We start from the raw sequence: 22,222 nt of genomic DNA on the forward strand, positions 1-22,222 counted from the left end.
GCCCATGGTACTGCCACAGACGTTTCACGTGTACCACCTTTAGACAAGACTTCCTGCCTCCCCGAATCTGGTATGTTATGTCCGATAGGGGGTACAACACAGTGTAAGGCCTGTCCAACAGGTTCAGCAGCTTTGGTGACTGTCCCTTCTTTCACTCAGGACTGGATAACCAACTTGTTCACCATCCTTGAAGCTCACCTCACTTGCCTTGGCATCATACTTGCACTTCATTACCTCTCCTGAAAACTTAAGGGCTCCTCTCACTTGATGATGTACCTCAGCCAGCCTTTCCTGAAGATGCTTTGCATAGCTGGAGATGTCTGTAGGCAGCTCTTCACCAGGAGGTTTTCCCATTAACAAGTTAATGGGTAAGCATAACTCGTGGACCAACACCAGTTGTGCATGGACGTAGCCAGTAGACTTATGGGATGCAGACCAATATGCCATCAACAATGCAGGTAATTTCTGGTTCCATTCTCTTTGTCCTTCTATGTAGTACTTGGCCACTATTTTTCCCAGGGTCCTGTTGAATTTTTCCACCATCCCATCTGACCGTGGCCTTAGCAGAGTTGTCCTGTTCTTCCTGATCCCCAATAACTTGCAGCTCTCATGGAACACAGCAGACCTGAAATTTCTGCCCTGGTCTGAATGTAGCTCCTGTGGCATTACAAAACAACAGAAAAACTGGTCAACCAACACCTGAGTGACAGTTGCAGCCTTTTTATGGGGGATGGCATAGGCTTCTGGCCACTTTGTGAAGCAGTCCATGGCAACACATATGTACTGGTTTCCTCTCTCAATGAGTGGTAGATGCCCAGCAATGTCCACCATGACTCCATCAGTGAACCCACTTGGTACAGCTGGAGAGGGGCTCAACTTTTCTTGGGTCCCTTCTTGGCACAGCATACATCACAGGCCCAATACCATTCTTCAGCATCCTGAAGCATGCCAGTCCAGTAGAACCTCTGTCACAGCTGACTTTGAGTTTTCTTCACTCCCAGGTACCAACTAGAGATCTTGTTATAGGACTCATCAAGGATCTTGGACCTCATATTCTTCAGAACCACCTGTTGCCAGTACTTACTGAGGCCATCGGGTGTCTCCCACTGATGCTCCAGAAGTCCGAAGAAGATCCTACTGACTCCAGTAGCTCTTGGTTGCAGGGCTGAATCAAGAAACCTTTTCCCAGTATGGTCACATTGTACTGTGCTGGTGCCACTCTAGCACTGGTCGTATTTCTGCATCCTCTTCAGGTCTTCTTCATCTGACACTGGACCTGTCACTGCAGTGCAGTTGCATTTCTTACTATGATCTTCTTTACAACACTGCTGGCACTCTGGGTCACAAGGCCGACGACTCAGGCTGTCAGCATTGCAATGTACCTGCCCAGGACAGTGCTGCACCTCACAATTGAGCCAATCCAGCTTCCGGAGCCAGCATGTCAGTTGTCCTTCCAGATTCTTTAATGTCTTCAACCACTTCTGTGCTGCATGGTTTTTCCTGATGAAGTAGGACCCATACAAGTAGGGATGGAAGAAATCAAGGCTCTTCATCAGTGCCAAGAGCTCCTTATGGGTCACACAGTAGTTCCGCTCTGGTGGGCTGTGCTTCTTGTTGTAATATGCTACCACATGCTCTTTTTTGTCAACCTTCTGCTGCAGGCCTCCACCAATACCATGGTCACTAGCATCACAGTCCAGACTGACTCTGATTAAGGTATGGCAATACTGATGAGCTTGCCAATGCAAGGTTCATCAAAGGCCTTCTGAGTTACTGCTATGCACACAAACTTCTGCCTTTTCCTCAACAACTTCTGCAGAGGTCCAGGTATCATTGCAAAGTCCTTGACAAAATACTGGTAGTACAGTAGATACACAAGCCCAGGAAACTCTGTAGCTCCTTCACATAAGTTGGAACCTGCCAGTGTTTCACAGCTGCCGCCTTCTCTGGATCAGTATGGACACTGCCCTCTCCTACAATGTGTCCCAGATACTTCACTTCCTTCTGGAAACCACTTCTTGGGGTTCAGTTTGAGGTGCGCTGCTCATATCCTATTAACCATCTCTGACAGCCTCTCCAATTCCTGGTCGAAAGTCCATCCAAACATATTATATCATCCAGATACTGTAGATGTGAGTTGATTACCAGTACAGGCCTTCCAGAACACGAGCCATGAGATGCTCAAAAGTAGCTGGGGCATTGCATAGTCCAAATGATATATCTTTAAACTGCCATAAACCCTACTCATATGAGAAGAAAGTTTCCTCCTTCTCCTCTGCAACCTTGACGTGGTGGTATCTAGCCAAGTAATTTCCCATTCCTACTACACTGCTTGCCACCTGTTCTTCTGTCTTCTCGCACACTGCTCATCAAGGTTCTCCTGCATTTCCTCAGTGGTGGGGCTTCTTGGGAAAAGGTGGCTGGTTATTGCCTCTTGTCACCAGCCTTCAATGATTTACCCTTATCCTTCACATTTGGACACTCATAGCTGAAGTGTCCCACCTCACCACATGTCCAACACCCGTTCATTGCAATCGTGGGTTTCCTTGCACTGTTCCATTCTTGGTCCTCCAGTTGTAACAATCCACTTTCTTGCATCCTGACTTCCTGCAGAACAAGCAACCTCCTCCGGTCTTCTCCTGTTCCCTCTTCCAATTTTCACAGCACCAGCAACTTCCTTCAAATTTTTCCACTACATGTACAGCTCCGGACAGATGAAACGGCTACACCCCATCCACCAGCGACTTGGTTTGGGTCTCAGTGGTTCTGGTAACAGTTGCAGGTGGAGGGAGGGGGGATGTGGGAGGGTGAGGAGGGGAGAAATGTGGGCGGAGTTATATAGGGGGTAGTGTGGGAGGGTGAAGAAGCAGCACAGTCTGGCTGGTGGGAGGGGGAGACGAATGGTTGGGTAGCGGAGACGAGAGTCTGCTGGAGGGTAAGACAGGTGAGTGTGATTAGATGAAAAGAAATTTAAAAAAATGAATTATTATAATATCTACTGCATATATTGCATTTTGTCTACTAAATAAAAACACTGTCTATTATTCACCACCGTATCTGGGTATCCTACTCATTATTATTATCCTTTGGATATTAGGCAATAAATAAAGATATTGGACTGTCTTTCGGACCCGAACCAATTTTTTCATAACTTTTTTCTTCAGCTATTTCCGTATTCCTATTATCCCTCGTGCTTGAAGTCCCCCTTTTTATCACTTTGTCCTATGCCCTACATTTTTTTTTAGGCATAAGGCAGTTTAACTTTCTCTTTAAATAACCATATTTGTCAACAAATATTCTTTTCATTAATCTGTTTAATTACCTGTTTTCTTTCAATATGCATTTGTCTAATAATGGGTGTTACACCTTAATTGGCGCCGCTATTTGACGTTTTGAATAAATTTGGTCTAAATTTACGCATATATTGCAGTCTCTCTCAAGTCGGCTGGCAACCTCACACATCCTCCCCCCTGCTTTCTCCTTCTCTCGCTACCCGTTCCCTCCTTTCCTTTTGTAGTACTGTTTATCTATTCTTTCTCATATTTTTAACCTCATTCCTTCTTACAAACTTTTAGTGCCATAGGAATTTCTCCCTTATCACCTACAGTTCTACTACATGAAAGTGGAAAAAACTGCCATCGGGAAAAGAATAACTGGAAATTTATGGCGAAGATTACGATATTAGTTATTTAGAATGAAAGTGTTGGCAGATACGCATTCTTGACGTGATTATCGCAGCCACAGCATTTCGCCTTCATAAAACAGAAGGACTATAGGTTTCATGCATTGCCTCCTTACGTCCAGCATTACTGTGCAGAACGCCATGTATAACACATTAAGGACCACAAGGACAGTACTGGTAGTCATCGTGATTCTCATGAATCTCTCCATAGGCTATTGAAAACAGTGCTTTATGCTCAACTTCTGAATTATGTTCTCATCATGGCAATGATAGGCAAACATAATAAAAACAATATATACAACCAAATTATCATTTATTATACAACAAAGCTCAAACTGCCTCCGTGCTACCTGAAAAAAATTAAATACCTGATCATATATATATATATATATATATATATATATATGGATGATGCCATGTCGTAGCGCTTAAGGGAATAACAGGGATGACGACGGTGATAATTGTCGCAAGGGAACGAGATGAAAGGAAAATTTTCTCAACCTGAAGTAAATTATAATGGACAGTAATAATTCGAGACCCCGTTTATTGACAATAATTTTTATAGATCTGCATGTCGCCGTTATTGCGTCTCGGAACATTTCGGTAGATGATATAACTGATATAAATTGATAAATGGGTAGAGAGATATCCTTATCGTCTATATTACGTAATAAGTATGATATAGTAATGATAATCCGTCCTGATAGAGTAAATCTTGCTGTGACGGAAGGGTAATATTTGTAAAGCGAACTAATTTATACCACAGACTGTATCAGAAGTGTTTCTTCTTCGTTAATTGAAGCTCGATGAATACTCTAGACTGTATGCCAGGAAGCAGGTGACCTTGGTGTTTCTTATGAGGGATCCGGTTCGTGGCATAGTATGGAGGATGCATAGAGCTCAAATTTATCAAACAGATAGTATCCTCGTAACTGGCCACCTCTTCACCCACTTCCTGAAACTCAGACATGGAGTACCGGGGTGAGAATAACGCCATAATGACTAATACACCACAAACACATGGATATTTATACATCAACGAGAAACGACTGTGGTTCGCTTGTATTATCTATGGACTGCAATAAACACAGTTACTCAGGGCAGACCACCAGTTCCATGTTTTGTCAGTATATACTGAGATGAATGATTCTAACCGAATCAGGTAGATCCTCTCCGTCAACTGAGACAGTGGCATACTGACATGTGAATTAATTGTCATGTCTGGTTATTCTTTAGAAACAGTAAAAAAAAATAATGACTTTTTGTTTACCTGTAGAAACAAATAAAATAGTAGTTAGAGGACAAACTTGTGCCACGTGACACTATGCGAAGTCGTTAGGTTTCCTGCCATGAACAGAGGTGTTAACAGAGGTATCAGCCACCCCGGGGCATCAGTCACACCGATTCAGAATGGAGGCAAGACGTAGAGAGGCAAGACGGAGAGAGGCAAGAGAAAGGAGGATTGGTTTAAGAATAAGGCCGCATTGTAGGGATGCGTGAAGCCGGGCAGTCCATCCGAGCCATCGCTAACACCCTGGGAATTTCCACCAACACTGTCCAAAGGTGGATAAGAAGGTGAGTGTAGATATAGTTCCTCTAATAATAAATAACATAACCGTCAGTTTAGGAGTTAAAGACACATAAGGTTTATGAAATAACACCACATCATGTTCTTCCTGACCTTACTATATAATACATTTACTCTATTTCCTGCCGTCTGGCCAACGCAAGTTTAAATATGGTAACATCGCATTGCACGCTCGTGATTGGCGGAACAAATGTGGTCCTTTACCCTTGGCTTGTTAAGATAAATATTTAAAATTTATGCCTTCATAAATGTATTTTTATTAATCTTTGTGTCGTTGAGTAATAAAATAACGTTAACGAAGGCATAACTTAATTGTTCAGCTCAAAAAGTAAAACGTAATCAACATATGTTCGGTAATCACGAACTGCCAATGCGATAGTGTCATATTTACAAATAATGCCACAATCACGTAGGCCTGACGAAATAAAATAGTATATATTGTAACTGTTTAGGGATGAAAGTTTTAATGTGTAGACAACTAAGCTAGAAAACACGCATCCCGGATAATGTTAGGGTAAGGACTGCAGGTCTACATTAAGTCAGGTGCGACTGTGTTGAATGATTCATGTAAAATCTAATGCCAGACTACTCCTCCCAAAAGCCTCGTTCCCTAGTTTAGCCATCAAAAATTGAGTAAGTAGAGCTGTTATTAAGACAAATTATATAAAGAAAACTACACAGAAAAATCAGATGAAACTGTCACTGTCATATCATAAATATGTAACTGGTGGCAACGAGGTGGTTATCTCGTATCTGAGACTGATACCCGGGTCGGTGGAGTAGGTGGACAATTTTCCGAGCCAACTGTGTTCCTGATCACGTAGCAGAAAGTAGAAACTCTGATGTAAAACCGGGGGTTGCACCCTCATCTAAGGTGCCAAATTCGCCGTGAAATACTAATTATATATATATATATATATATATATATATATAATCATACAGGCTCTACACTTATGAAATTTAACATCGAGTAACCCTATATGCCCAAAGTAATTTCCTCTGCATGGACTGACGTTGTAACGAAACTGGTTGTCCCCCTGCAGTAATTATTAATATATTTTTATGGTCATGTATGACTGAATAGTTTAGTTTATACAAGCGAAAACCTCAGAAATAATACTCACCGAGTATTATTCCTTCTCCAGCAGTTGCGCCTTCAGTGACACACTTCCAAAAATCCTCTGGCTTGTCAACATAACGTTTGCTAGGGTCCTGTGATGCAACCCTGCTTCGTGCAATACTCTTCTCATAGTCTTTTCGCTGATATCATGGTCTGTGCATCGGTTTCTGTGGCGTGTAGTGCAACATGGTGGTTTCCGTGTGGTAGGTTGCCATGCTAGTTAGTGTCCTCTGCTTTACCCAACACAATAAATTTTAGATCAAACAGTGTTGTTCATGGTTATATATATATATATATATATATATATATATATATATATATATAGGATCATGTATTTAATTTCTTCAGGTTACATGTGATTGTGTGAGCTGGTTACACCCTTCAGACTGCAGCACGGAGGCAGTTTGAGCTTTGTTGTATAATAAATGATAATTTGGTTGTATATATTGTTTTTATTATGTTTGCCTATCATTGCCATGATGAGAACATAATTCAGAAGTTGAGCATAAAGCACTGTTTTCAATAGCCTATGGAGAGATTCATGAGAATCACGATGACTACCAGTACTGTCCTTGTGGTCCTTAATGTGTTATACATGGCGTTCTGCACAGTAATGCTGGACGTAAGGAGGCAATGCATGAAACCTATAGTCCTTCTGTTTTATGAAGGCGAAATGCTGTGGCTGCGATAATCACGTCAAGAATGCGTATCTGCCAACACTTTCATTCTAAATAACTAATATCGTAATCTTCGCCATAAATTTCCAGTTATTCTTTTCCCGATGGCAGTTTTTTCCACTTTCATGTAGTAGAACTGTAGGTGATAAGGGAGAAATTCCTATGGCACTAAAAGTTTGTAAGAAGGAATGAGGTTAAAAATATGAGAAAGAATAGATAAACAGTACTACAAAAGGAAAGGAGGGAATGGGTAGCGAGAGAAGGAGAAAGCAGGGGGGAGGATGTGTGAGGTTGCCAGCCGACTTGAGAGAGACTGCAATATATGCGTAAATTTAGACCAAATTTATTCAAAACGTCAAATAGCGGCGCCAATTAAGGTGTAACACCCATTATTAGACAAATGCATATTGAAAGAAAACAGGTAATTAAACAGATTAATGAAAAGAATATTTGTTGACAAATATGGTTATTTAAAGAGAAAGTTAAACTACCTTATGCCTAAAAAAAAATGTAGGGCGTAGGACAAAGTGATAAAAAGGGGGACTTCAAGCACGAGGGATAATAGGAATACGGAAATAGCTGAAGAAAAAAGTTATGAAAAAATTGGTTCGGGTCCGAAAGACAGTCCAATATCTTTATTTATTGCCTAATATCCAAAGGATAATAATAATGAGTAGGATACCCAAATACGGTGGTGAATAATAGACAGTGTTTTTATTTAGTAGATAAAATGCAATATATGCAGCAGATATTATAATAATTCATTTTTTAAAATTTCTTTTCATCTAATCACACTCACCTGTCTTACCCTCCAGCAGACTCTCGTCTCCGCTACCCAACCATTCGTCTCCCCCTCCCACCAGCCAGACTGTGCTGCTTCTTCACCCTCCCACACTACCCCCTATATAACTCCGCCCACATTTCTCCCCTCCTCACCCTCCCACATCCCCCCTCCCTCCACCTGCAACTGTTACCAGAACCACTGAGACCCAAACCAAGTCGCTGGTGGATGGGGTGTAGCCGTTTCATCTGTCCAGAGCTGTACATTCATGATCACTTATCTCTGACCAGAGAGTTAGCCAAAGTCGTGGCCAGGCGTAGGCTGCACAGTCAGACACACTTCACCATTGTTCCAGAAAGGTTCAGTGCTTCAATGAACAATTTTCTAAGCATCACTGAAGCACTTTTGTTTCACATATTATATTTTTTCAAGTAATATATGCATGGTAAGAAATAGACAAATTTGGTTATAGCTGTTACTGTTAGTCTGTAATAAGTGCATGATGATATTTGAATTTCATACTGTGTGTTATTAATCTGTTTATTATTTCACAGAACTACTTCTTGAGGCGAGCCATAGCAGAGAAATATCCACGACTGTCTCAGCAGCCGGCATTCACACAATATATTCTAAGTAAGAATGCTTTGTAATACTTATATCATTGACAACAATTTACTATTACCACCACTTTGAACTGAATGTTTTTCTCTAGTGATAACAGGCCCCGTTGCCCACAGATTTAAATAAGCCTAGATGCCGCATGACATTATTTTAGATGCGTCTGCGCGGCCGCCATCTTGGAATGGTCGAGGCAGACGGTGTCGTGTTCCTGCCGATGGTCAAAGCTGACCACTATTTACCTAGAAATGCAACAGCACTGTGCTGCTTTTGGGTGTTGAAAGCGTTGGAATATATCTATGTTGACACTGATAGCACTAGCGGCTTAACTGTCTGGTTATGCAAATGTCCCTCAGCTGCTTCCCTATCCTCCAAAAGGAGGATGGTGGGTTGCAGAAGGGGAATTTAAGCCTGCAGTCCACCGAGTTCACGTTGCAGACGAATCAGGAACAACCACCATTACCACCACAACAACAGTCACCACCATAATAGCCACCACCACAACCACCACCACCACCACCACAACAACAACAACAACAACAACAACAAGAACAACAACAACAACCACTACCACCAGCACCACATCCACCACCACAACCACCACCACCACAACAACATCAACTACATCTACAACCACCACCATAACGACAATCACAACCACAACAAGACCACCCTCACAAAAACAACCACCACCATTACAACAACAACCACCACCATCACCACAACCACCAGCACATCAACCACCACCATCGCAACAATAACCACCACCACAACAAAAACCACAAAAACCACCACCATCACAACAACCACCATCACTACAACAACCACCACCACAACAAAAACCACCAAAACAACAACCACCACAACAAAAACCACCACAACAAAAACCACCACAACAAAAACCACCATAACAACAACCACCATAACAAGAACAACCACCACCACCACCACCATTACAACAACCACCACAAAAACAATCACAACAACCACCATCACTACAACCACCACCACCATCAATACAACCGCCACCACCATCAATACAACAATCACCACCATCGCAACAACAACCATGACAATAACCACCACCACCACAACAACAATAACAACCACCACAATCACAACAACAATAACAACCACCACAATCACAACAACAACCACTATCACAACCACAACAACAACAATAACCAATACAGCAACAACCACAGTAACAACCACAACAACAACCACAACAATAATCACCACAACAATAACCACCACCACAACAATAACCACCACCACAACAACAACCACCATCACAGCAACAACCACCACAATAACCACCACAGCAAAATCCACAACAACAATCACCACAACAACAACCACCACCACTACCAATGCAACAACCATCGAAACAACAACCACCACCACCATAACAGCAGCAGGAACAACAACAACAACAACAACTAACACAACCACCACCACCAGCACCACAAGAACAACAACCACCACCACCACAACAACAGCAACAACATCTACAACCACCACCACCACAACAACAGCAACAACATCTACAACCACCACCATAACAATCACCACAACAACAGTCATCACCACAACAACAGCCACCACCATTACAACAACAACCACCACCATCACCACAATCACCAGCACATCAACCACCACAATCGCAACAATAACCACCACCACAAAAAAAAAAAAAGAACGAGTAAAATCAGAGGATGGAAGGATGTTAATTGAGATGGATGCAGTAAGGAAGAGATGAGCAGAGTATTTTGAAAGATTGTTAAATGTAGAGGAGGAAAGGGTGGCTGAGATTGTGGCGGATGGAAGAGTGCAAGGAATAAATGTGTTGGGAGAGTTGAATGATTCTTTGATCACGAAGGAGGAAGTGGAGAAGGCAGTAAAGGAGATGAAAACAGGGAAAGCTGCAGGTATGGATGGGTGTGCTGTGGAATGCCTGAAGGGTGGTGGAGTGACTATTGTTGACTGGTTAGTAAGATTGTTCAATGTGTGCTTTGTGAAAGGTATGGTGCCAATTGACTGGGCAAGTGCTTGTGTGGTCCCGTTCTATAAAGGCAAGGGTGATAAGTATGAATGTACTAGCTTTAGGGGTATAAGTCTGTTGAGTGTTGTAGGTAAGGTGTATGGTAGAGAGTTAATTATGAGAGTTCGAGAGGGTACAGAGGGTGTGATTAGTGAGGAGCAGTGTGGCTTTAGGACAGGGAGGGGATGCGTGGATCAGGTGTTTGCTGTGAGACAAGTGTGTGAAACGTATTTAGCGAAAGGCAAGGATGTTATTTGGGCATTTATGGATTTAGAGAAAGCGTATGATAGAATTGATAGGGAGGCTTTGTGGACTGTTCTAAGATTGTATGGACTTAATGCTAGGTTACTAAAAGGGGTGAAAAGTTTTTATGTAAATAGTAGAGCGTGTGTAAGAGTGAGAAATGCTGTGAGTGATTGATTTCCCGTGAGAGTGGGGCTGCGACAGGGATGTGTGATGTCGCCTTGGTTGTTTAATATTTACATGGATGGTGTTGTAAGAGAGGTGAATGCAAGAGTTTTAGGTGGAGGTCTGAATCTGGTGAATGTTGATGGTGGAGAGTGGAATCTGAAGCAGCTACTGTTTGCAGATGATACTGCACTGATGGGTAATTCAGAGGAGAGATTGAGACAGTTGGTAGAGGAGCTTGGAAGGGTGCCTGAAAGGAGGAAATTGAAAGTAAATGAGAATAAGAGTAAAGTGATGAAGTGTACGAGGTTGGTAGATGGTAGGGGGATGAATATAGTTTTGAATGGCGAGTTGCTTGAGGAGGTAGATTGTTTTAAATATCTAGGGTCACATGTTGCTGTGGATGAAGGAATAGATGCAGAAGTGAAGTTTAGAATATATGAAGTAGGAAAGGTGCTAGGAGGAATGAAAAAAGTGTTTAGATGTCGTTCACTTAGAATGGATGTAAAGAGAAGGTTGTATGAGGGTGTTGTGGTACCGACTGCGTTATATGGGGCTGAAACATGGAATATGGGTGTAGGAGAGAATAAAAGTTTGAATGTAATGGAGATGAGGTGTCTGAGGAGTATGTGTGGAGTGACGCGTATGGATCGAGTGCGAAATGATGAAGTGGGAAGGAGACCTGGGGTTGTTCGGGAGATGGCTGGTAGAGTTGAGCAGAGGGTGTTGCGATGGTTTGGGCATATGGAGAGAATGGATAATGAGCGATTGGTGAAAAAGATAACTAGATCTGATGTGAGAGGTGTAAGGCTGAGAGACATACCACGAATAGGATGCATGGACAGTGTGAAGAGAGCGCTGGATGCTAGAGGGATGTCTGTTGGGCAAGGATGAGTGGCTGTGCGTGACAGAAAAAAATGGAGAAAAACTGTGAATGAATAAGTGATGACGCAGCCCTGAGGGGGTATTCTCCCGCATTTGGTCTGATCAGCTAGTCAGGTCAGGTGCGGGTTTGGGGATGGGTCTGTTATGATGTGGCAGGGGTAAACCAGTTCTGCTGTCGGGCCCTGCTGCTGATGTCACTGATTGCATTGCGCAGTTGACCATTGTGCGGTGTGGTGCGGTGAGGATCTGTCCGTTCTCCCATTTGGGGCTAAGATGAGAATGAATGTATTTGAATGGATGAGTAAATGGGGAGTGTGTCGTCCTGTCTCGGCTACCTCCCTTTCCTTGGGGGTAGCAGCCTAGGTATATAGATAGGTAGACAGACAACAAAAACCACCACCATCACAACAACCACCATCACTACAACAACCACCACAACAACAACCACCACAACAACAACAACCACAACAACAACCACCACCACAACAATAATCACCACCACCACCACGATCACAACAATCACCACAACAATAATCACCACCACCACCACCACCATCACAACAACCACCACAACAATAATCACCACCGCAACAATAACCACCACAAAAACAACCACAACAACACCATCACTACAACCACCAACACCACCACCACAACAACAACCACAACAATCACCACCATCACAACAACAACCACGACAATAACCACCACCACCACAACAACAATAACAAAAACAACCACCACAATCACAACAACAACCATCACTAAAACACCCACCACAGCAACAACCACTATCACAACAACAACCACAACAACAACCAAAACAATAATCACCAAAACAATAATCACCACAACAATAACCACTATCACAACAACAACCACAACAACAACCAAAACAATAATCACCAAAACAATAATCACCACAACAATAACCACTACAACAACAACAACCTCCATCACAACAATAACCACCACAGCATCATCCACAACAATCACCACAACAATAACCGCCACCACCAACCACCACCACCACCAATGCAACAACCATCGAAACAACAACCACCACCACCATAACAGCAGCAGGAACAATAATAACAATAACCAACACAACCACCACCACCACCACCACAAGAATAACTACCACCACCACCACAACAACAAAAACAACAGCAACAACGACATCCACAAAAACCATCACCACAACAACCACCACCATCACTACAACCATCACCACAACCACCACCACCACCACAACAACAGCCACAACAACTATAACCACCATCACAACAATGACTACCACAACAACCACCACCATAACAGCAACAACAACCACAATCACCACCACAACAGCCACCATTATAACCACCATCACCACCACCACCACAACAACAACAACCACAACAACAACCACAACAGCCACCACTAACACAACAACAGTCACAATTAGCACAACAAACACCACCACCAACACAATAACCACCACTACCACAAAAAAAAAAAAACACCATCACCATCACCACCACCACCACAACAACAACAACAAAAACCACCATCACCACAACAGCAACCACCACCACCACAACAACAACAACAAAAACCACCATCACCACAACAGCAACCACCACTACCACTACAGTAACCACCATCACCACCACCACAGCAATAACCATCATCACCACCACCACAACAATAACCACCATCACCACCTCCACCACAACAACATTCATTTTCATGGTCTGAATTCACTCTAAAACAAGCGCCACTATTACATGCTTGACCGCTCCAAGATGGTGGCTGCACAGACGCATAGCCGCTGTACTGAAGAATGGGCGACACGCCATCTAGTCTTATTTATATCTATGCCTTTGTCATTCAGTGGGAATGGTTGTCCTTTTCCTACGCGACGTCTTAGCTGCATACCCCCTCTGGTCAAAATGTGTGCCAGTTAATTCCGTTAATTCATTAATAATTATGGTATACATGATGTCAACACTTACATATAGTGGTATATGTTTTTTTTACTTTTTGGAAATTGCTATATTGCAGACTGATTGAAGAAATGTCGTCCCCTGTCAATGAACACAGATTATTAATTTATGGAAGAGAAACCATGAGAAAATAGTAATATCAAAGTTATGAGTAGTACGATTCAGATCACCTGGCTACAGTTCTTTGCCCCGCCCAGTAGTGCAGAGGCTATGTTCCAATGCATGGCTCGTGTGTGGTCATAGCACTGCCCGCCACGCGTGTCTGGTCAGAGATTAGTAATCGTGACTGTACCTGTCCCTTTCTTGCCTTGAATCCTGCACTATGACCTGCCTGAAAAGTGGATGTACTGGACCTGTCATTGGACTCAAATTCTAGAGCCCTGGGTGGTATTTCTTGCATGCTTCTGGGTTGTGCCTGCTTCACTTGCACTTGCAGCTCTGCACTGTCAAGAACAGTGATGAACTGATCTCTCAGAAGAATAGCTAACAGGTTAGGTGTTACTCCAGGGTATGCCCTGTCTGCCATACTCTCCAGGTCACGAGCAAGCTGCTGTAGATATTGTCATCAAGCCCGTACACGAGTCTGAAAAATTACTCTGTAAACCTCAGTCTGGTACATGGTTCCACATCTGCACTCCAGCACTTCTACTAGGGACTGATAACTGTTCCTCTCCTTCACTGACATCTACAGAATTTCCATTGGTGCACCCTTAAAGCTAGTAGCAAGCTGCACTGGCCTCTGCCTATCATCCTAACCATTCTGATTACCATGTAACTCAAACTGTCGAAGGTAAGCTTCCCAAGATACTGTACCACTAAATTCCTGAGGTTTCTTTTTAACTGGACCCCATTATAGCCATGTACATCACTGCTTTGGGGCCTAAAAACTGAAGAATCATAATTAAGGCTGGGGCTTGACACTTCTGCATTCTGATTATTCAACCCTGTCATGCTACCTTTAGATGCTTGGGAACCGTCATGACTCATAACACACTGTCCATTCTTTTCATATGCTCCCTGTACACTAACCTGAGGCTCAGCAGTGCAATATTTCTCTACAGCCTCAATTCTCTCACTAATTATCTTCAACTGGTTGTACACATCCTGTCTACACTCCATCACAGTTCCCTCACAAATTGTCTTCAGCTGGTCATCTCCACTCTGTTTGCATTCTGACACATTATTGCTTACTCATACTACTGCTGCCATAGCTCAGCACATACTTCCTCCTTCAACTGTTGCTGCTCTTGTTCATTTCCCCCATGAAAGCATCTACTTGTCTTTGCATCATCAGTTGTAATTCCCTCTATTACTCCTGTAATGTCTCTTGAAGCTGTTCGTTTCATTCTTCCTGTTGTTCATTCTGTGCCTGTAACTGTTCTTTGAGTTCTTTGTTCTTCATTCTGTGCCTGTAACTGTACACTTTGTGCTTGCAAAACCTTCGTAATGGCAGCCAGTAATGCCTCTTCTTGCCTTGTTTGGCCTTGTGTCTGTACACCTTCTGCCTCCATGTCAAAGGTTTTACTCAATGCAGCCCTTAATGACCACACCCCTGACACCACTGTTACGTCCCTGTCCCACACTGCCATAGGCTCCAACAGCAGTAGATCAATAGGAAGGATGTTGCCCAGTGAGTTGTTCTTCGTAGAGGCAGCCTTTCACTGCAACAGCACAGCAACACAAGCACTGGAAAGAAACACTGGCCTCTAAAGTTCACCATCTTCATTTTCCAAATAACTCCATTTAATGCTTGCCAACTTCACTGTTTGCACAAGTACAAGATATATATAATCCTCACTAACTGAAATTACACTTAATGTTTTACAAGTACCGAAGGTATAGGGGAGGGCGGTGAGGGTTCAGACATTCTTTTTAAAAATATTTATAAAAAATCGGGTTAAAGCAAGAGTGTAATCTGGTTTATGTTAAAATGTTGCCACATCATTTGGCTCTTTAGGTTGATAATATGAAATCCTTAGCTCTTTTCAGCTTTAAGCTATAGTTAACGAAACATAAGTGACTAAATCGTCCGAACCATCCCTACCAGTGGTGAAGGTTCGGACAGTAGGGTGGGGTGGTTCGGCCATATGTATTACTCAGCATATTCTTAAAATTATGTGAGTTATATTGGATAAAAACAAACATTTATTAACTCAAAGATATTTCATTTTCCTAAAGTACAGTATTAAACTTCAGAATCCAAATGAAGTACTTGATATATATATATATATATATATATATATATATATATATATATATATATATATATATATATATATATATATAACTGAAATAACCTTCACCAAATTTAATAATAAATGACTTTACCTCTTACTTTCTGCTACGAGGTAATGCATAATTAGCCTTCACTTTTCACTTTGTAGGCCTTATTTCAGACGGACTAACTTAAGACTTTTAATGCATATTGTAGCCTGCAAAACTGAAATAGAAGTTGTAATACCCCTTCCTTCTTTTAACACTTTGAGGAATAGGTTAAACAAACAAAACTATTAATATATATTCCCTGATAACTATTAAGAATGATGTTTCACTATGTGTTCAAATAAAAATGATCAAAAGCAGCATTATCATTTGATAAGGTCATGACTTGGTAGTATTGGAGGGATAGTTCAGAGTGTTCGAACCATCCCTCTCCTCAACTGTCCGGATCATCCCAGACTTATGTCATTAATTGCCAGGTACTCTCAAGTTTCACCCGAGAGAGTTTAACATTCGTTTTTCATAGCAATATGTTCTACATGCAACACAGATTCACCCTGATAATGCACAGTTCGATGCTTGGCATATTCATAAAGGTAGAGCTTACGATATACACTCAAATTATAACATAGGAGATGCAAAAAAACATAAAATCTGACCTGCATCAAAAAGTGAGGGCTTTCTAGCTTAAGAGATTTCGTGTTGTTGAATAAAACAAACTCTCCCACTTTCACGCAAGATCACACTGCCCTAGGTCCCATATGTTTGTCAGGGAATGCAGTGTCCGAACCATCCTATTGTCCGAACCATCACTGTCCTCCACTACTGTCTTCAGTAACTGCAGTTACACTGCACTGGCACTGAACTAAACTCAGACTGAAATGAAAACAGATTAAAACTCTCTAGTCTCTTCCCCATCCTTATGTGAGCTTGCATTGTTCTACAGTAAAATGATCTACATTCTAGGATGGCAACAGTTGCCAACTCCGAGATATCCAAGACATGCCAGAGTTTACTTACACTGCATAACACACTAAAATATTAAGCATACAGACTGAGATAAAAGTCCATAATTTAACAAAGTCACATAAATAAAACATTATACAGAAAAAGAGCATAAAATTTAATGCATAACTGACAGAATACCTTCACTCACAAACAGCAGGCTAACTGGCAACTCTGACACATAACGGGACTACTAGAATAACTGAGAATCATCGGGAATACTCTAGCACTACCTAACTGGCAAATCCCTCTCCTCGACTAGATATATACCTGTAGAGAGAGAGAGAGAGAGAGAGAGAGAGAGATTACTGTATTTTAGGTAATAATATGATTGGAAAAGAAATAAGAACAATTAGTTATCTGATGGTGAACGATAGTGAATATATGAAGGTAAATATATTTAAACATTATTTATGTTAAAACCATTGATACACCACTGTGATAAGTAAAAAACTACAATAATATACAGGATCCTCAATGTCATCGCCAAGAACTAAGGCCTCAAAATAACTAATACCACACCTGTGCTCTACAACTGGTCTAAGAACCGCACATTTGAATTTGCCCTGTTATATTAACCTTTGACTGAATATTATCAAAACTGATTTACTTTATCATTGTCTGGGCCTCAATTCTTCCATCATATTAACATCAAACTGTACCAAACCTTATTCACGTGTCCTTGTCCTGTGGCCTTATCATTTAGCTTATATTTCTCAGAACTGAATATTTCATCCTTGGCAAACCTTCAACCCTTCAAACAGATTGCTGAAATTCAAACTAAAGTGAATTGGTTTCGAATTTCACCTGGATCACCCTTCTTACAGACAGCCCTTCCTCATTCATCCTTTACTTCATTCTTTCCTTGTGCTTCTGCCTATGTGTAACTTTACACTTCCTCTTCTGTATTTCTTTCCTTCATTCTTTCCTCTTCCTTCTGCCTGTGGGTGACTCTACACTGAGTGACAAGCCAAATGGTTTCCTGGACGCCAGGAAACCATTTACTACGCTGGGTGATAACCATATAACCAAATTTTGGCCCCTGGTGGTTTAGTGAGTAATCATTGTGCTCGAATCGGATTGAGCCGGTGAAGGTTTATATCCAAGGGATGGTTGGGGTTGATTGCTCATGTAATGCCACTCAGGGATGAGTGAGGCTGGTCACTCTCATCTTAAATGTCGGGACCAACCGCTTAGCCCCGGACTCCTACGCTCCTCAAGGGGCAATGTAGGACTGGATGATGGATGGATGGATATATATATCATCATCATCAGCCGTTTGAGCGTCCACTGCAGGATCGCCCTATCCCAACCAAAGTCGGGACGATACAGCCAATGTATTTCTACCAAGTGGCTTAGGCTGTCTGGTAGAGATTGTATGTAGGGTGAGAAGGGCTTGTAAATGTAATTGTAGTGTTGGAGAGGCTTAGGATGTGTGTATAGTCTGTGAACCAAGTGAAACTGGCCCACTAAAGCCAACTGGGTACAAGCATACTTTATAGTAAGTGACACTGCTTCAACCACAGCACCCATTATGTCCGTCAAAGCAGTACTTGGCCGGAAAAACACTCTCAAAGTTTTTTACCCTGGCGAGGCGCGAACCCTGGTTCTCACATGTACGAAAACTCACACTGTACCACTGTACCACAGAGGCTCATATATATATATATATATATATATATATATATATATATATATATATATATATATATAAAGAGAGAGAGAGAGAGAGACACACACACACACACACACACACACACGCATGTATGGATGAGTTTGGGTGGGTATGTAAGAAACGAAATCTAAAGGTGGATGTAGGGAAGAGTAAAGTTAGTGAATGGACAGTTTGGTTGGATGAGGAGGAAATGGAAAATGTAAGTGCGTTTAAGTACTTGGTAGTGCGATGACTAAGGAGGGAAGTTTAGAGGGTGAAATGCTTGAAAGGGTACAACAAGGAAGAAAGGTTGTTGGTTCCTTGAAAGCAGTGATAAGAAACAGGGAAGTGAGCATAGAAGTGAAAAAGAAATTACATTACAGTATTGTGATACCAACTCTAACGTATGGAAGTGAAGTTGGACCTTGTTAGAGGGACAGAAGTCAACAGTGAGAGCTGTGGAAATGAGATATTTGAGAGGAGCATGTGGAGTCACATGGAGAGACAAAGTGACAAATGAGGAAGTGAAAGATCATTGTGGTGTGGATGTGAATGTGATAGGAAGCGTTAGGTGAAACACATTGAGGTGGTTTGGCCATGTGGAGAGGATGGAGAGTGAGAGACTAACGAGGAAAGTGTATGTGAGTGAGGTAGAGGGGGGGGAGTGGAAGGGGAAGGACAAGGATGAGATGGAGGGATGGAGTGGAGAGGTATATGAGAGAGGGGTGTGTGAGTTGGGAGCAAGGCAATGAAATGGCGGGGGACAGGGCGACATGAAAACGATTTGATTGTGGCCACTCTTATGAGATTATGGCGTCTGGCAAAATATATATATATATATATATATATATATATATATATATATATATATATATATATATATATATATATATATATATATATATATATTTTATGTGTCCGACTCTGGGCATAGGCTTCACAGCCTGCACTCAAGGCCCAATAGTCCTACATACCATGCACCTCTACATGTCACCATTTTGGCGTTAACACCCACCTTCCATATTGAATACATGCTAGGGGTGTCTCATACAGGACTGGTGTATTGGTATTAACGGGGGTATTTTTACGACATGTCGGCGGGTCTTCTGGTAGATCGGTAAAGCCTGCTTTTATGACAGTCAAATCCTTAAACCGTTCCCTGCCCCAGCGGGGATTTGAACATGGGTCCGACAGGACTGCAGGCCACCTCTCTACCGATATATATATATATATATATATATATATATATATATATATATATATATATATATATATATATATATATATGTGTGAGTGTGTGTGTGTGTGTGTGTGTGTGTGTGTGTGTATTTGTTCTTGCCTAATTGTTCTAACCTAATTGTATCTCTTCAGGAATGAGTCAGGCTCGTACTGTCCCGTGTATTAAATCATTTTATCATACATATTAAATTTATGAATAGTTTTGGCATACAGTGTTTCATTCGGTAATGCATTCCACTGATCAGTTGCCCTATTTGGGAAACTCAATTTCCTTACGTCTTTATCGCCGCTCATTTTATGTAGTTTTTTCAGTGTCCTCTTGCTGATGCTTCCCCATAGGTTTTGTTTTCATTTATGTCTATTTTCTCTTTCCCTCAGATGCATTTTTATAGCATAACCATGTCTCCATTTTTCCTTCTTTCCTGTAGTGTTGCTAAATTCAGTTTTTCTAGTTTTTCTTCGTAGCTTAGATCCCTCAAGCTTGGTACCCACCTTGTGGCTGCCTTTGTACTTTTTCAATCTCATTTTTTTTTTCTTTTTTTTTTCTTTTTTTTTAGATAAGGATTCCAGACTACTGATGGGGTTGGTCTGATGAATGATGTTAAAATATGTTATCTTTCTCAGCATGTCTTCATTCATATTTGTGAATGCTATTCTCTTATTAGCAAGCAGTGTATACATGTTACATACCTTCTCAACGATATGATCAGCTTGAGACAGTCTGTTACTGATAATCACTCCTAGGTCCTTCTCCCTTTCTGATATGTGTAGGGTTGATCTTCCCAACTTATAATCCCAGTCTGGTCTTTTTTCTCTTTTACCAAAATGAATTATATGAGACTTGTCCACATTCCATTTCATTTGCCATTTATTGCTCCATTCTAGGAGTTTATATAATTCTTCTTGTAGCTCTCTGCATGAATATGTGTAATTTTCCTTTGTATTTTTGTATCACCTGCAAACATATTTAGATAGCTTCCATTTCCAGTGTTACTATGTTATTTATAAATACTAAAAACATAATTGGTGCCAGCACTGATCCCTGTAGAACTCCACTAGTCACTTCCCTCCATGAGGAGTAATTTCCCCTTAGTCTATCTATTCTATCTATATCTATAGCCCGACGCCTTAATCCCACAAAGGGTGGCTGCAGACAAAACGCCTCCAAGTCACTCTGTCACCCACCATTTGGCTCCCCTCCCTCCAACTCACCCCCCCCTCCCTCATATACCTCTCAACTCCATCCCTCCACCTCATCCTCGGTCTACCCCTCCCTCTCCCTCCCTCCACCTCACCTACATACACCCTCTTAGTCAGTCTTTCATTCTCCATTCTCTCCACATGTCCAAACCACCTCAGTGTATTTCTCCTAATCTTTTCAACCACATCCACATCTACCCCACAACGTTCCTTCACTTCTTCATTCGTCAACCTGTCCCTCCACGTCACTCCACATGCTCCTCTCAAGTAACTCATTTCCACTGCTCTCACTCTTGACTTGTTCCCCTCTTGCAAGGTCCACGCCTCGCTTCCATACGACAGGGTAGGGATCACAATACCATCATGCAGTGACTTCTTAACTTCCATACTCACCTTCCTATTTCTCATCACTGCTTTCAGTGTACCAACAACCTTTCTTCCCTGCTGTACCCTTTCACGTACTTCATCCCCCAAAGTTCCATCCTTACTCATCACACTACCCAAGTACTTGAATGCACTCACATTCTCCATATCCTCACCATCCAACCCCACTGCACACTCAGTGACTTCATTCCTCTCAAACACCATAACTTTACTTTTGTTTACATTAACTTTCAGCTTCCTCCTCCTACACACTGTCCCAAATTCATTCACCAAACCTTGCAACTCCCATTCATCTTCACTCAACAATACTGTATCATCAGCAAACAGCAACACCGGAATCTTTCAAATCTCACCCTCATTCATTAGGGCCACACTTTTGCCTAAACAATATTTTGTGCTTCAATTTTATGAAACTCATAAACAGGTTTATAAATAGTTCAAGCTAACTATTTTGTGTTCGCAGTTATCGTTGTAAACTACCTAGTCTTAATTATCTGCGTTCTAATTGGAGTTGCTTTTGTAACACTTTTAGAACGAAAAATTCTAGGTTACATTCAAATTCGTAAAGGACCCAATATCGTAGGATTCCTAGGGCTACTCCAACCATTTGCCGACGCCGTAAAATTATTCACCAAAGAACAAACAATACCAACTATATCCAACTGCCCTACCTTGCACCTCCTTTACAACCCCATCCATATATATATTAAACAGCCATGGAGACATCAC

This window comes from Coenobita brevimanus, chromosome 27, assembly GCF_032717465.1.
Source record: "Coenobita brevimanus isolate Jiangsu-jjx chromosome 27, ASM3271746v2, whole genome shotgun sequence".
NCBI lineage: Eukaryota > Metazoa > Arthropoda > Malacostraca > Decapoda > Coenobitidae > Coenobita > Coenobita brevimanus.